Source organism: Pseudopodoces humilis, chromosome 3, assembly GCF_049639895.1.
Source record: "Pseudopodoces humilis isolate 2021_Gansu_Grassland_sample_001 chromosome 3, ASM4963989v1, whole genome shotgun sequence".
NCBI classification, from domain to species: Eukaryota; Metazoa; Chordata; class Aves; order Passeriformes; family Paridae; genus Pseudopodoces; species Pseudopodoces humilis.
In genome coordinates, this window is record NC_142202.1 from 58,158,425 (window position 1) to 58,172,075 (window position 13,651).

Below are 13,651 nucleotides of genomic sequence, written 5' to 3' on the forward strand. Positions count from 1 at the left end.
AGGTGGTTTGGTTGAAATCTGTCTTCCTAGGAAACACATGTCAGCTATAAAAAGGCACAGAGGAGGAGGGCAGCAGAGTGAATGCTAGCAGCTGATCCTGTACAAATTTCAAGGAGGAACAACTCATTAGTGGAGTACATAAGTCTTCAGGACAAGCTAGGAAGTGGATTTGCTGCACTTTAAATTCTTCAAATAAAAATCCCTTTCTTTGGGCAGGTTCATGAGTTTAGCACAGGGACAATTGGATGAAACTTATTCACATGTGATGTACTAGAGGGAGCAACAAATAACCTAGTAGTCCCTTTAGGCCTTAAATTATGTGAACAGACTATGTGGAATTTTCTCACTAGCAGCAGTGGAAGAGGAATAATCATATCTAATAATATATTTTGAGCAGTCTTAACCCATTATTTCCTATCACTTGAGATACTAATCTGAATAGTGATGGCATATGGAGTCCTGGGTACCTATGCTGCTCCTGGTTCCAAGTGTGAATTTTTACCATCTTATTTTACATTGATTACACTAATGGACTGGTATAGCCAGCTGTCTCTACCCATATTTTTTTAAGAATTCACAATTCATGAGGATATTTCAAGTTTTAGGAAGCTGCTATTATTTATTCTGTGTGTGTGTTCACTACAGTAAAAAAAAAAATATTTTGTAAACCAGCAATCAACTAATATTACAACTTATAATTTCTGGCCTCAACTAGGAAAGCAGTCAGCAGAACCAGTGCTAAGACAGACTGTGTCAACCGTGACAGAAAAATATTATTGGAACTTGCTATTTGGTGAGTTACTTTTTATGCATATATTGAGAACTGCAACAATTTATGGAATTGGAGGCAGTTAATCATAATGACAATGTAAGAAAAAAGGAAAGAAACGGAAAAGAAATGGTGGGCACTGAGGTCTGTTAAGCAATGCCCCTTCTTGAGCACATCAGTCCTGAACCCAGCTCTGGGGTTTTTGCATGGTAAAGGTACCCTACTTTCCTACAATTTTTTTTGAAAAATGCAACAAAGATTACATGGTTTAGAAGAGGTTCTTGGTGCATATACTTATAAGGACAGCTGAAGAATCCCATTAATGATGTTAAACATTGACCTGAGCCTGAAAATTTCTGCATCTGATTCCATTTAAGTGCATTGCCATAATATTTAGTCTATTCAAGACTTGCATGACTTGTTTTCATACGTTTGTATGTGTGCAGTACATACACACATACCTGCAAATAAAGATAAATGTGCTCCAGCTAAAAATAGTAAGAATCAAGTACCTATCAAAATGTACAGGATAAAATTAGTTTTCAGCATGGCAGTGGGTTCTGTAGATCATGTATGTGGAACTTAGCTGCAGTGGTGTTGTGGACACACAAAGAGCCTATAAAGCCACTAAGCTGGGGTTTCCCTGTATTATTTGGGGAGTGTTTGTGAGAACACATATGAAATGGTCACCTGAAAGATTGACAGCAGAAGTATAAAAACATGTTTTTCAAAAATGTCAGGAATGTTTTGTGGTCTGATATTCTGGTACGTTCCGTGCTACTGATTCAAAGAAACACAAACAAACCAGAACCCCCATCATGCAATTACTTACCTAGGTAAAGTTAAAGGGTTTCTGAGATGCTTCCATGTTAATAAAGTGGCATTCATAAGGGGTTTTTTGAAGGTAATTGTCAAAACAGTAAAATAAATGTACATATGTGTGTCTGTTGCATCTTCCTTTGGTGTCACTTTATACACCGTAAGTGGGCACTTCACTATGATATTGCATGGCAGAACTACACCTTCTATGTGAACTTTTTTCCATTTGGTAGAAATGTCAGGTCCTGGTTTATCTTTACTGTCCTTGGCAGCTTTTGCAGAAAATTTGCAAGATAACATCACTTGTGTATACCTTGTGGTATATTTTTCTTACCATTCTCAAGGACTGACAAAATGGGATGATTCCTGCTCAGTGAAGCCACATGTGTTTTCCATGCACAGAAAGTACATCTAAGTCAGGGGCTTAGGTAGGATAGGAATGCAAGGTATGCCTGCAAGCACTCCACAGCACACCAAACAGACACAAAGACAGCTTTTGTCTAAGTAAATTTGGTTATTAACACCTCTGTGACCATGCTTGCATATGCTGCTGTGGAATACATAGAGGATCTGAAGCAAGTTTTGCTGCATTTATGTCAGTGCAGTCCAAGTCTGTGACTTTTAATGGGTTTCATAAAAATGTTGGTGTTTACAGCAGTATTAGTTTGAGGCTGTGAAAAATAACCTGTATGATCTTTCCAAGTAGTAAGAGTAAGAGGAAAGTGGAATCTGTATTTATGTTTGAGATTGTTTTCAACTAAGCATGCTACAGTCTCTCTGTTGGGTGCTACCTACAGCATTGTGTTGATGGGGTGCTGATATTGGGAGACCATAGATCCCCAAAATGTTAAACACACATCATACACCGTCTTCTGGCAGTTTGAGGCACCTGGGTGTGTTTTAGAGCACGGCCCATATGCAATAGGCCATTGTTTGCACAGAGACTCAGGCACTGGTCTCTTTAGTGTTGCAATGCTTAATTGAATAATTCCTCTGTTTAATTTTTTTAATTTACTTACAATTCTATGGCTGAGATTTCAAAGGAGTGGAGAGGTTTAAACCAGTGGGTGGTCAGATTTCTGCTTGTTTATCCAATAACTTTCCAATTGAAAATGTAAAAAGCTCTCATAGGCACAAGGATTTCCTTCTTCCCAGATGAACCTGGAATAATAATTTTTCCAAATTTTTCCTTTGTCATTTCTGCCTCAATGAATCTTGACTCTTGTCTCATTGTTGCAGGGCTTCTGTACAGAGTTGGAAAGGTTTTCGTCTCAGTGCCAGGAGATGTGGGTTTGCAATCTGTTATGCACAAAAAAATTAACTAACCCTGCAAAAGTGAGCCACAGAATGCAGAACTGAGCAGACTCATGTCTCTAGAGATAACTTGAGATAGTTAGAAATAGATAACTCTGTCTCTGAAAACTGCAGACTTTCTTGATTTACCCTGCATAAATTTTCTCAGTAAGTGGGTAAAATGGTACCTAGTGGCAGAATAATGAATTCACTGTGGATCTTCAAAGTTTCAAGTGAGCGCTGTGAAAACTAGACTATTTTCTCTCAATCTGAGACAGGTTTTTAATGTAAGTATTCATGGGCCAAAGTAAAGCTCCTCAGTATCAAAAACTTCATTAGTCTTTGAAATATCAACCTTTGGCTCTACTCTTTTTTATATAGTTTCCTAAGATTTATTAAAAAGTGTTGCAAGCTGAAAATTTCACCTGTGCATTCCTGAATACACTAGCTGTGTAATTAGGTCACTGAAACTTTGTAGCACATAGCATTTAGGGCAATTCCCTCATCTCTTAAGATTAAAGATTGAGATCTCTCTGATACAATTATTTAAACCATCCATCTTCATGCTTACCTCAAAAAAATGTTGAAAAAATGCTGTGTTTGGAGTTTTTGTTTGTTTTGATCATGTGGCAGCTTCTCAATTCTACCTGTCTTCCACAAGAGCTTTAAAATTTGATTTTTTTCTGGTAATATACTCCAAGAATAACAAAACCCTTTGAGTTGTATATTTAACTTACTCTGTGAGAGATCTGAGAGAGTAATTTTAAGCCAACTAGCTGCTTGCTAAATCACTGGTTACCACCTTTGTCAGACCAAATTTCTTCAAGCACATTTAATTATTAATATTTTACAGTGATGCAGAGAATTTGCAGGGAAGCCCAGGACATCTTTCAGCCGATGGGACCCACACATGAAATGTAGTCCAGAAATGGCTGCAAAGAACTTTCAGCATCAATCAACAAGATAGATGAAGAGGAAGAGAGAAGCAGAACTACTTGCCCACATATGAAGTCAAGAGGTGAGTGACAGAAAAGAGAGAAAAAATGTTTCAGATTTGTATGATTAATATGCAGTATTTAAAATCAAACTGGATTGCTTTGTGATGATCAAATAAGTAGCAGAGGTAGGATGCTGAATATTATGAACTTTACATAACAGCCACCTCTCATCACTCTTTTAAAACATGAACCAATTTGTTTCCAGCACATCCCTGGATGAATAAGTGCACTGTTGTCTAAAGGGTGGTAAGCTTGAAACACATAAATGTAGGGGGTGGAGGAAAGCCCAAGATTGCATAGAAACTGTTTGCTTGCCTCCTGTTTCATTGTGGTTGACAACAGATGTCATACTATCCCTTGCCTGCAGCCTACAATGAAAGTATTTTTTATAAAAACCTCTATTGTTAATTTTCAAGAAGATGAAAATGTCTATAGAAAAGCCAATGTCACAGATGAAGACTGAAGTGGCCAAAATACATGAAGCATTATATGATTTAGATTTTTTACTGTTCAGCCAGTCACATCTTTCTTCTCCTTTGAGACAGATATATTTTGAAATGGCTGTATTAAGTTAAAAAATCTATGCCTTGCCTTAATGCTAAGTTTTATATCCTATCCTTTCACATGTGTGTTTGTGTGTGTGTGTGTGTGTGTAAGATTACTTTATTAGCTGCCAAGAAAACATCCTTTAAGGATTACACTAAATCTTCCATTTTGCAGTCAGTGAGAGGGCATTTCAGATGATATCCAGTGATATTTATAGGAGTTTTTTTCTGGTCTAATATCTCACCTATTCTGCTCCCAAACAAGAATAATATTCTGACAAAAGTAGACCACACCTGAGTCACAAGGCAGACAACCAAATAAAGGAGCTGCCTGGCTAAGACCTGGAACTGATGTGGAAAGCTTTTGTGTAAGCTCTAGGGAGGGAAATACTTTGCCAGTATATGTCTCGTTTCTACTAAGAGAGTTTTACAGGATAGTTTGGCTAGCAAATCTCCTCTAGGGTATGTAAGGACAGTAGTGTGGGCTCTGTATTCTTGTCTTGGCTAGAAGTATACAGACAGCAGTTAGGGTTGCAAAATGGTACTGCTACAGTGCTGTGGTGCTGTCTTCAGCTCCATGAGAGCTGTATCACAAAAGTGATACACTACTGAGTAAGAACTGGATGTACTGGATCTACTAGAATGATGGAAGGACAGAGAGGAGTAGGAAAGTAACTCACTCTGGCTATAGTTGTTTCTGTTCATATGGAGATCATGTATGATTAGGAGTCTATATCAAAACCAAGAAACAGAAAAAGTAAAATGAAGAAATATAGGGAGTTTGAGATCAAGGTAGAACTGTTGCATGGAAATGCAAGACTACTGTGCAGTTGATTTCAATGGAAATAACTCTGTGCCCTTTGTATATGGGTTACAGTAAGTCCAGCTGCCAAGACACTCAGCATTAAGGATGCAGGCTGTCCCACTGACATGGCATATTTGTGCCACTTAAACTGAACATATTCCTAAGGCTTTGCCAAGCCACAACATTACTAGGTGATCTGTCCACCAACAAAAACATGGTTTTTCATCTTAGGAATTAAATTCTCACATAGAAGGTGGCTATTGGGTGTCCAAATTCTGCTTAGTTTTATATGCAATGGCATTGATGCCTTAAGAGGTGACCTGGAACAGAGGCTGGACAGAGTTAAAGGAATAAAGTCGGTGTTTATTAAAAGGCCTTCAAAGGATACACCTTGAGAAATATAAAAGCCTGGCCAGGGCTTCACCCAAGATGGACCCAAAATGGTCACAAAATGGATAACCATTTGTTTTCACACTTTTATAAGTTTCAGTCCATTTACACATTTGGGTTAATTGTCCAATTACCCAAAGGTTATGGGTATGTAATATCCAAAATTACAGCTTCAAGGTTATGAAGTCCCATCCTCCCAGATTGCTCTCCTCAATTTGCTGATTATACATTTTGAGCCTGAAGCTGCAATGGTGTCCTTGGTTCTTGGGCTGGAAAAGGATTGTTTTGTCTACCTACACTGTGAAGAGAACTTGCTAACACTTTGTATGAAGTTCAGAGTCACACACTAATGCAGTACAGAATCTGGAAAATATGAAAGCTAAAAATTAAGGCCATCAGCATTGTGTTAGCTCAGGTAGCTCCCATCCTGTCCTTACAGCTATTTGTGTGTTTGGTTTCTGTGTTTTTCCACCACAGCTTGCTGCTACTTTAGTTGTGCAACTACAGCTGTTTGTGGAGCTGCCTGGGAAACTGAATCACTGAAGTGATCCAGGAGAAAAAGTAGTGCTCTGTAATGAGAGCTTCTTCACACCTCTATTTGGCATTTTGCCCTGTGAACCCACCACATTAATGCCCATATAGTCCTTAAAAGTCACAGATAAAATTATAAATGTATTAAATTTTTTTTTTAAAATTTAATTGGCAATAGAACTGTGACTCCTCAGAGAACTACACCTACGCTGCAGTATGAAGTATTTGCAATCATACTCCAAAGGTGACAGCTATATCGTTCTACCTTGAGGATGAACCTGACCCATTTCTTTAACAAAGAGAGAGCTCTTCTACCCTTTTCTCCGACTTAAGAATAGAACAACTTTCACCCAAGAGACATGGGCTTTAGTTCTGTAGTCTCAAGTTTCCCATGGCTTTTTTGCCTTGCATTTCTTTTGCCTAAGCATAGAAGGCGCTCTTACACTGCTGTCTGCACCTGGGGAAAGCTGTTCCTAGAGCAAGACGCTGTTTGAGCTGTTGGTTTTGGCCGAGTAGAGCAGCCAATGGTCCTGTCCCAGGACACAACGCACAGCTGATAACAAATAAGCAAACACATTAATCTCTATTTCTGCAAAGGTAAATACTTTTCTGTAAAGGTAAATAAAGTTATTTGCATTTAGGGAAAGAAAAAGTCCTTTGAGAAATACCACTGTAAAAAGCTGTGAGTAGCTCTAACCCATGATGCCTTATCCATGTATGAAATCCTACCAATCAATCTATGTTTATTGATAGGTTTCCAGCTGTTCAAATTGGCTCCCTTGCACTGGTTTGAATTGTCTGAAATTGTTTTGTAGGCATATAATAATGCAATGTAATATGTAGATACATGTACATGCATGTGTGCAGATATACATGTACCTATGCATATATATGTACATCTGTATACACTGAAAAATAACCCTTACACTCATGATGAAAGCAGAAAAAAAGTTAAAAGTGGGTTAGAACCAGTTTTGACTTTTGACAAATATTGATTTGGTCTTAAATGGGCTGGAAAAGCAGGTGATAAGGCACCTCCCACTCTGCCTCCTGGCCTCCTGGGGCTTATGCTGAGTATGTCTGGAGAGCACAACATATTCATGAGCCAGATCACACCAATGGAAGATGTACTTAGGGGTTAAATAAAACACCTCTTTCTTCTCTTCTCTTCTCTTCTCTTCTCTTCTCTTCTCTTCTCTTCTCTTCTCTTCTCTTCTCTTCTCTTCTCTTCTCTTCTCTTCTCTTCTCTTCTCTTCTCTTCTCTTCTCTTCTCTTCTCTTCTCTTCTCTTCTCTTCTCTTCTCTTCACTTCTCTTCTCTTCTCTTCTCTTCTCTTCTCTTCTCTTCTCTTCTCTCCACTTCTCTTCTCTTCTCTTCTCTTCTCTTCTCTTCTCTTCTCTTCTCTTCTCTTCTCTTCTCTTCTCTTCTCTTCTCTTCTCTTCTCTTTTCTCTCTCTCCAATGACTCTCTCTTTCCCATGCTTTCCTTTTATGAAGATCTAGCTCATTTTCTTTTACTATTCTAATTTCAATATTTTTTAACTCCTGGGTGTGTAGCATTTATTTGACTCCAGTTTTCCTTCTCTCACGGAAATGCTCCTTGTCCTTGCATGCCTTGACTTATCTAGACATATTTTGAAATTTGTTAGTTTTCTAGATTTTTTCCTTCCAAATCACCGGGAGTCTTCAGAAGAGAAAGCTGAGCATCCTTCTATGTGAAGAAATTGCATAAAAATATCAGTGAGAAATTATTTTATTTCTGGGCCATCATTTCTGAGGGATCTCTAAGCCCGTCTTACTTCCCCCTGGTCCGTCCCCCATTAAACTCTCATTACCAGTTCCTCAGAAATGAGGGTCCCTTTCTGCTTTGTAGACCTCACCTCTGGTTTCTCTCAGGACTAGATGTGAAGGTAAGATTGTACCTCATATCCCATCCACATGGGGAAAATTCTGAACATCTGTAGGCCTTGGCACTGAGAGCAGCTACAAACAGAAGAGTCATTCCTTCTGTGAGTGAGCTATATCACTGCACACCATCAGAAGCTGGGTGGGAAGAAATGGAAATGAGTTGAGTATCATCCTGCCTTTAGGTAGCTTGTCATTATGTTTTTTCATCAGAGACACTAGGTAAGTTTAGCATTACTCAGAAGGTGCTTGATAATAACAGGGGCACACTCAGGTACACTGATCCTTTCTGGTTTGTTGTCCTTTTTGTTTAGGAAACCAAGAATGTAATGTACAGATGAGCATCTTGGAACATATCGAGTATATGCATCTCTTTGGACCATCAAATCTTTTTACATGTATTTGGAACCTTTGAAAAGAAAGTGGAGAATAGGACAATGAGCAGTTGAATAATAGATTCAGAGAGAAGCTGCTTGTGAAATGAATACAGATCTACATAAATGAAGAGGGGAACAATAAAAAAAAAAAACCAACAAAAGAATCTATCACAGAAAGACAGTGTTTATGCTAATGAAAAGTATCACAATTAGCTGTTAGACTAGTCTTCTGATAAGATATTGAACCAAACCAAAATGGACCTCTCTCCTTCAGCACTACTGAAGTGAGTCATTTTTTTGTACAGTGAAATTGTTTCAGTGTCACAGAGCAAGGAAATGATAAACATCGCTATAATCTCTTGCACTGTAACAGAGCTATGGAGTACAACAGGAAGTGAAATCTAAGCATACCTCGGGGTGAAAAGAAAAAGGTTTAAATATTAGGATCTTGCATGTTTTCTAATCTTCTCAGATATTTCAACTTCATTTTCCCGAAATGTGGGATGAAGATATGCTTTCTTATGAAGCAGGGAACCCAAACAGTTTCATACTTGTTCATATGACTCCAGGAGCTGGTTTTATCACAGAGAAAGTAAATCATGAGATTCATAACAGCATTTGCAAAGCTTGGTCACACTGGGTCATGTGAAATTGTGATCTTGTCACTCAATGCAGATCAGTGGCTGTTGAGTGCAAAGGAAGCTCCTTGGATGTTTGAATCATCAAATTTTCATTATAGTAAAAGGTTTGTAAAAGTTTACAGTGGAATCTAAAGAAACATGATTAGATCAGCATTTTTTTCTAAGAATATGCATTTGTACCATGTACTTAACTTAATCTACATTCCAACAATGCTTTGATAATATATTAATTTTGCTCAAGTGTTGATAAAATATTTTTTTAACTTGAGATGTCAATTTTTCTTGTGCATCATGTTTTTTGACATTATTGTAAAGACTGGGAATAAAAATTTTAAAAGGCACAAGTGATAGCTAAGAACCTCACTATCAATGTTAAAATTGCGAAAATAAGGTGTGTAATTGTCATTTAGGTTTTTTCTGAATTCTGCAGAGATTGTAATCTAGCAGAGATTGTGCAGTAATTTCTGGCAGATATCAGGTCATGAGGACCCTCATTCATTGTTATTTTGTTTTGTTGCACCCCATCTTCCAGCCTAAAGAGAAGTTTAAACAGTGTATGCTCTTTGGGTGTCTTTATAAATAGCAAAATGCAGCAAGGTAGCACATGAACAATTGTGAAACACATCACAACCCCCGCAACAATTGTTAGCTGGGTGTGTTGTTAAATTGATTGTGTGAACTTGCTGTCAAAGGAGATGTCTGCATACTCCTGCCTGACAGATGCAGATGGACCCTGAATTATAATGCAGTAATATGGAGGAGGTTGTGGGCTGTGGAGACAGACATTATTGTCTTTCAACAACCTCCTACAAAAATATTCTGAATTTACAAATAGCTTTCTGCTACTATGTATTTGTAACTGGAAAAGGTGATCTGTACAAGTGCTGCACTCCTATTCCTATGTATTTCATAAAACACAAAGTCCTAATGTTCCTCAGAGGTCCTGGATTTATTAATCTTCTTCTGGCTTTCTTGGAGGGAAAATCCTCTCCCAGTGCTGTGAGGATATAGACACTTTTCTATCTGGCTCCATTTCAGCAACTGGCTCTGTGCTCAACAGCTGATTTGCTTCTTCCTCCAGTGTCTTGTGCATGTTCATCTCATGATGTTGCTGGCTTGTTTTTCTCACTGTATCTCCTGTTGATGTAAATGCCTAAAGAACTGTTGTATTAAGGACCTTTGACATTGTTAGATCAGAAAAATAAAAACTAGTATCCAGCTAATTTTTTTTCTCTATGTTCAGTGGCTGGCAAGGTTGCTGTCCACTGTGAGGCTTTATGTGCTTGGAACTGAAAGGATACAAGAAATTTTTCACCCTTCAGCTGTGTGTCTGTCTGTGGTCTTTGCAAGGGATGGGACAACGAATAGGACCCAGTGGCATTTCCACACGAGGAACAGCTGAAAAGGTTTGGGCCTCCCAGGACACAAAAGCTGAGTTTGGCTGAGGCAGATGCTGCCTGCATCATCACTAGCTCAAAGAGGAGACATTTGGCTCCAGACAGGCGGCACAGGTTGAAGTGACTAAAACATCCTGAAGTGCTATGGGAAGTTCTGCTCAGCAGCGGGGAGGCGATGGAAGCCGTCGCTGACCTATAAACAGGATGAGGGAGCAGCAGCAGCCCAGTGCAGAGACAGTGGCTGGCGCTGTGCTGACAGGCAGACAGACACATAAACAAAGGCAGGGAGGAAGCTCTGCTTATATCTGGAAAAGAAACCCCAAACCATAGGATGCAAATGATGGACGTACATGGCTATAAATAGCTACAAAGCATAGTGGGACTTAAAAGACTTAATTGTGACATAAAGCCTCCATGCAGAATGGACTATGTACACTCACTACTTTTTATTTAAGTCGTGTGCTCTTTTTTTTTACTCACATATTTAATATTACTGACCATGCTTAACTGGGCTTTTTAAACAGGGAGGAGAAAATTCACATAAATCAAATAATAACATTGTGTTCTTTTGTATAAATGAAGCAGCTAAAAATAGTTGGGATGCTGCCAGACGTTTCAGTCAATTGTCTAAGAGACCCAGTCAGCAATAGTTTTGTGTTTTGGTATGAAATAGAGTTTTATTAGATCAGTAATCATACTTTTGAAGCCAAAGGGTAAGGACGACATAGCAATATTTTGTAGAGCTTTTAATTGTGTTCTCAGGGTTTGGGGATATTAATCAGAAGGCAAGTGAGAGTGGCATGCCCCATACATTATTCTGCTAGAGGAAATGTGGATGGGAAGCAATCTGTATGCAACCACTTCAAGATGCAGATGAGTACTGTCTTTCTACCTACTACTTAGGTAGTTAGGGAGCTTCAGCTGCAGCTTTTGCTGGACTAGCAGATTCAGTTCAGTGGGGTTTTGTGCCAGTTGTAGTTAAGAAGGTTTTGAACAATAATATGTAGAGATAAAAAGTTTTTCTGCTGGAATTGTGATATAATGCTGACAAAGTAGGTGTATTAAAACACTTGTGGAAGCGGTCATTTGTTTCTCAGTGGAGTTATTTGTTCTAGAAAAGAAGAATTGTATTTTAAAAACAAAGTTACTTGGAATAAGATGCCTGCTGGCACTTTTTTACCAGATAATGGCTCTGTGACCTTTTAGGAATTTGTCTAGAGGTCCTGCTATGGGCTATTATGCTTGTAGATTTTAACTTGCCGTTTTCATTTGTAACGCTCAAACTGCTTTCACAATGGCTTTTCTGGACTTTCTAAAAAAACTAACAAGTATTACTTTTTATACACACAACATAAAAACCTGTGTTTAATAGTTTCTGGTATTGTGTGCAGACACAAATACTGCAGAACAAGTGAAGTTTGTCTCTAAAAGTCGAGGAGAGGTAAACCTTTTTATGCCCCCAAGCCACCAGCCCTAATAGATATTGCATAACAACTTCAGTTTCATTCAGTGTGGCACTGCAATTTCCAACTTGACTGTCAGACTCATTTCTTTCACAGCAGGGCATGCTGTGCTTTCTGCACTGTGTGACTTCCACAACTGAGTTTCTTTACTAAGGTTCAGAGAGAAAATGTCAAAACCTCTGGAGCAATGTGCTTGTCCATCCTACAAATGTCCTCAGCTTGTCAATTCTTTCTCTCATTCAGGGTCGGGCTAGGAAGAAGTAGAGCTTTCATTGTTAGATCTCTACAGGAGGTGTTTATACGCAAAAAATTAATGTTAATTTAATGTTCATTCTTTACCACTGTCTTGTGGTAAAGGGGACTGAAGGGGAGTTTTTTGCCCTCTCCTATTCGCAATTCCATGCTCTGCAATGCAGTCACTGTTGTGTAAGCCTGCTGTTTGCTGTGCTCAAGTGCTGTATTCCTTATGACATTCTAGGGATCAAGCCTTAGCCTGAGAAGTGGGAGACCACTGCCACAAGCAGCAGCATTCCCTACTAACCAAAGTTTATCAAAGACACAAATTGGCAGGTGACTATGAAGTGCTGAAGCTTCTCAGGGTGGTGCAGACTTTTGGGACTTCTTGACCCAACTCAGTATTGACCACGTCCTTTTCTGAGGAGCTTACCTGGTGCTGAGCACCTCTGAATGGCTCTGCCACATTTCTAAGTTGCCTACTTGAATAAATCCATGTTTGGAGGACTAGGCTGACCACTGCCATTAAAATAATTTCTACTGCTCGGCTACTGAAAGGAACAATGCCTTTGCAATGCACATGTAAGCTGCCCATGTGGCATTTACATCATACTTAGAACTTATTTAATTTCCCTCTTTGTCATTGTGTTTATTGCCTTAAGCTGTCTTAGAAAGTTAAAAATATGAGAAAAGAGAAAGCACAAAGAGAATGTTGTGAAAATTAATTTAAATTTTCTCTTCTGTTTTTCTCAGATGGAGGAGTTGGTGGTTACGTGCTGCACTGCTTGGTGGATACACGCCTGGCTATAGTAGGTTGAAAGGAAATCAAGGGTGGTGTTGCTAACATTCCACCCTCAGCTCCCTATTCACCTCTCATCATCCACCCTTGCATTTCAACTCAATCGTTTTACCCACCCACCTAGTTCCATGTGAAATTGTGCTAATGGATGTCTGTCCCACAATACACAGGGAGACTTGAGCTGTTTTTGTAACTTGTATCTTTCTTTTGAATTTCAAGTGTTTCCAACTTGCAAAATACTGGTTTGGGTCAACATCTGGACTCCATCCATGTGTATGTAATTCAAGGATCATAGCACATAGAAGTTAGAGGTTGATCATCAAAATTTCGTTGTGGTTCAGGGACATTAGATACTGGGATTTTGCTATAATTCTGTGTCTAGCAGGAAGGAAAGGGCTAGAAAGGGAACTGATAATGATTTGAATGGAGTAGGACCTTGGGCAATTGTGTTCTGTGTTCCCTGCAAGCTCTGCACAGTCATTAACACTGACGAAGCATTAGAGACGTGTGGTGCCAGTTAGAGGTCAGTCCTTCCAGGAGCACTTGCCATATTTTTATGTCCTCATCTCCTACCTGTGTCTTGGCAGAACTAGAGCAACACAGTGGAACACCAGACTTTACACACTTTGTCTACATTACCCTCTTCCAAAGGCCTTTCACTTTCTGTTCTCAGTCCAAGCTTCCCTTT

At 38.9% G+C, this 13,651-nt stretch overlaps 1 long non-coding RNA gene across 1 annotated transcript; it reads left to right on the top strand.

The window, feature by feature from the left end:
- The first annotated feature begins 714 nt into the window (after positions 1-714).
- Positions 715-13,255, top strand: LOC106629152 (uncharacterized). The gene is made up of 3 exons (XR_015772240.1): positions 715-793; positions 3,735-3,899; positions 12,918-13,255. It is a non-coding gene; the product is annotated as an uncharacterized LOC106629152 (long non-coding RNA).
- The last annotated feature ends 396 nt before the right edge of the window (positions 13,256-13,651 follow it).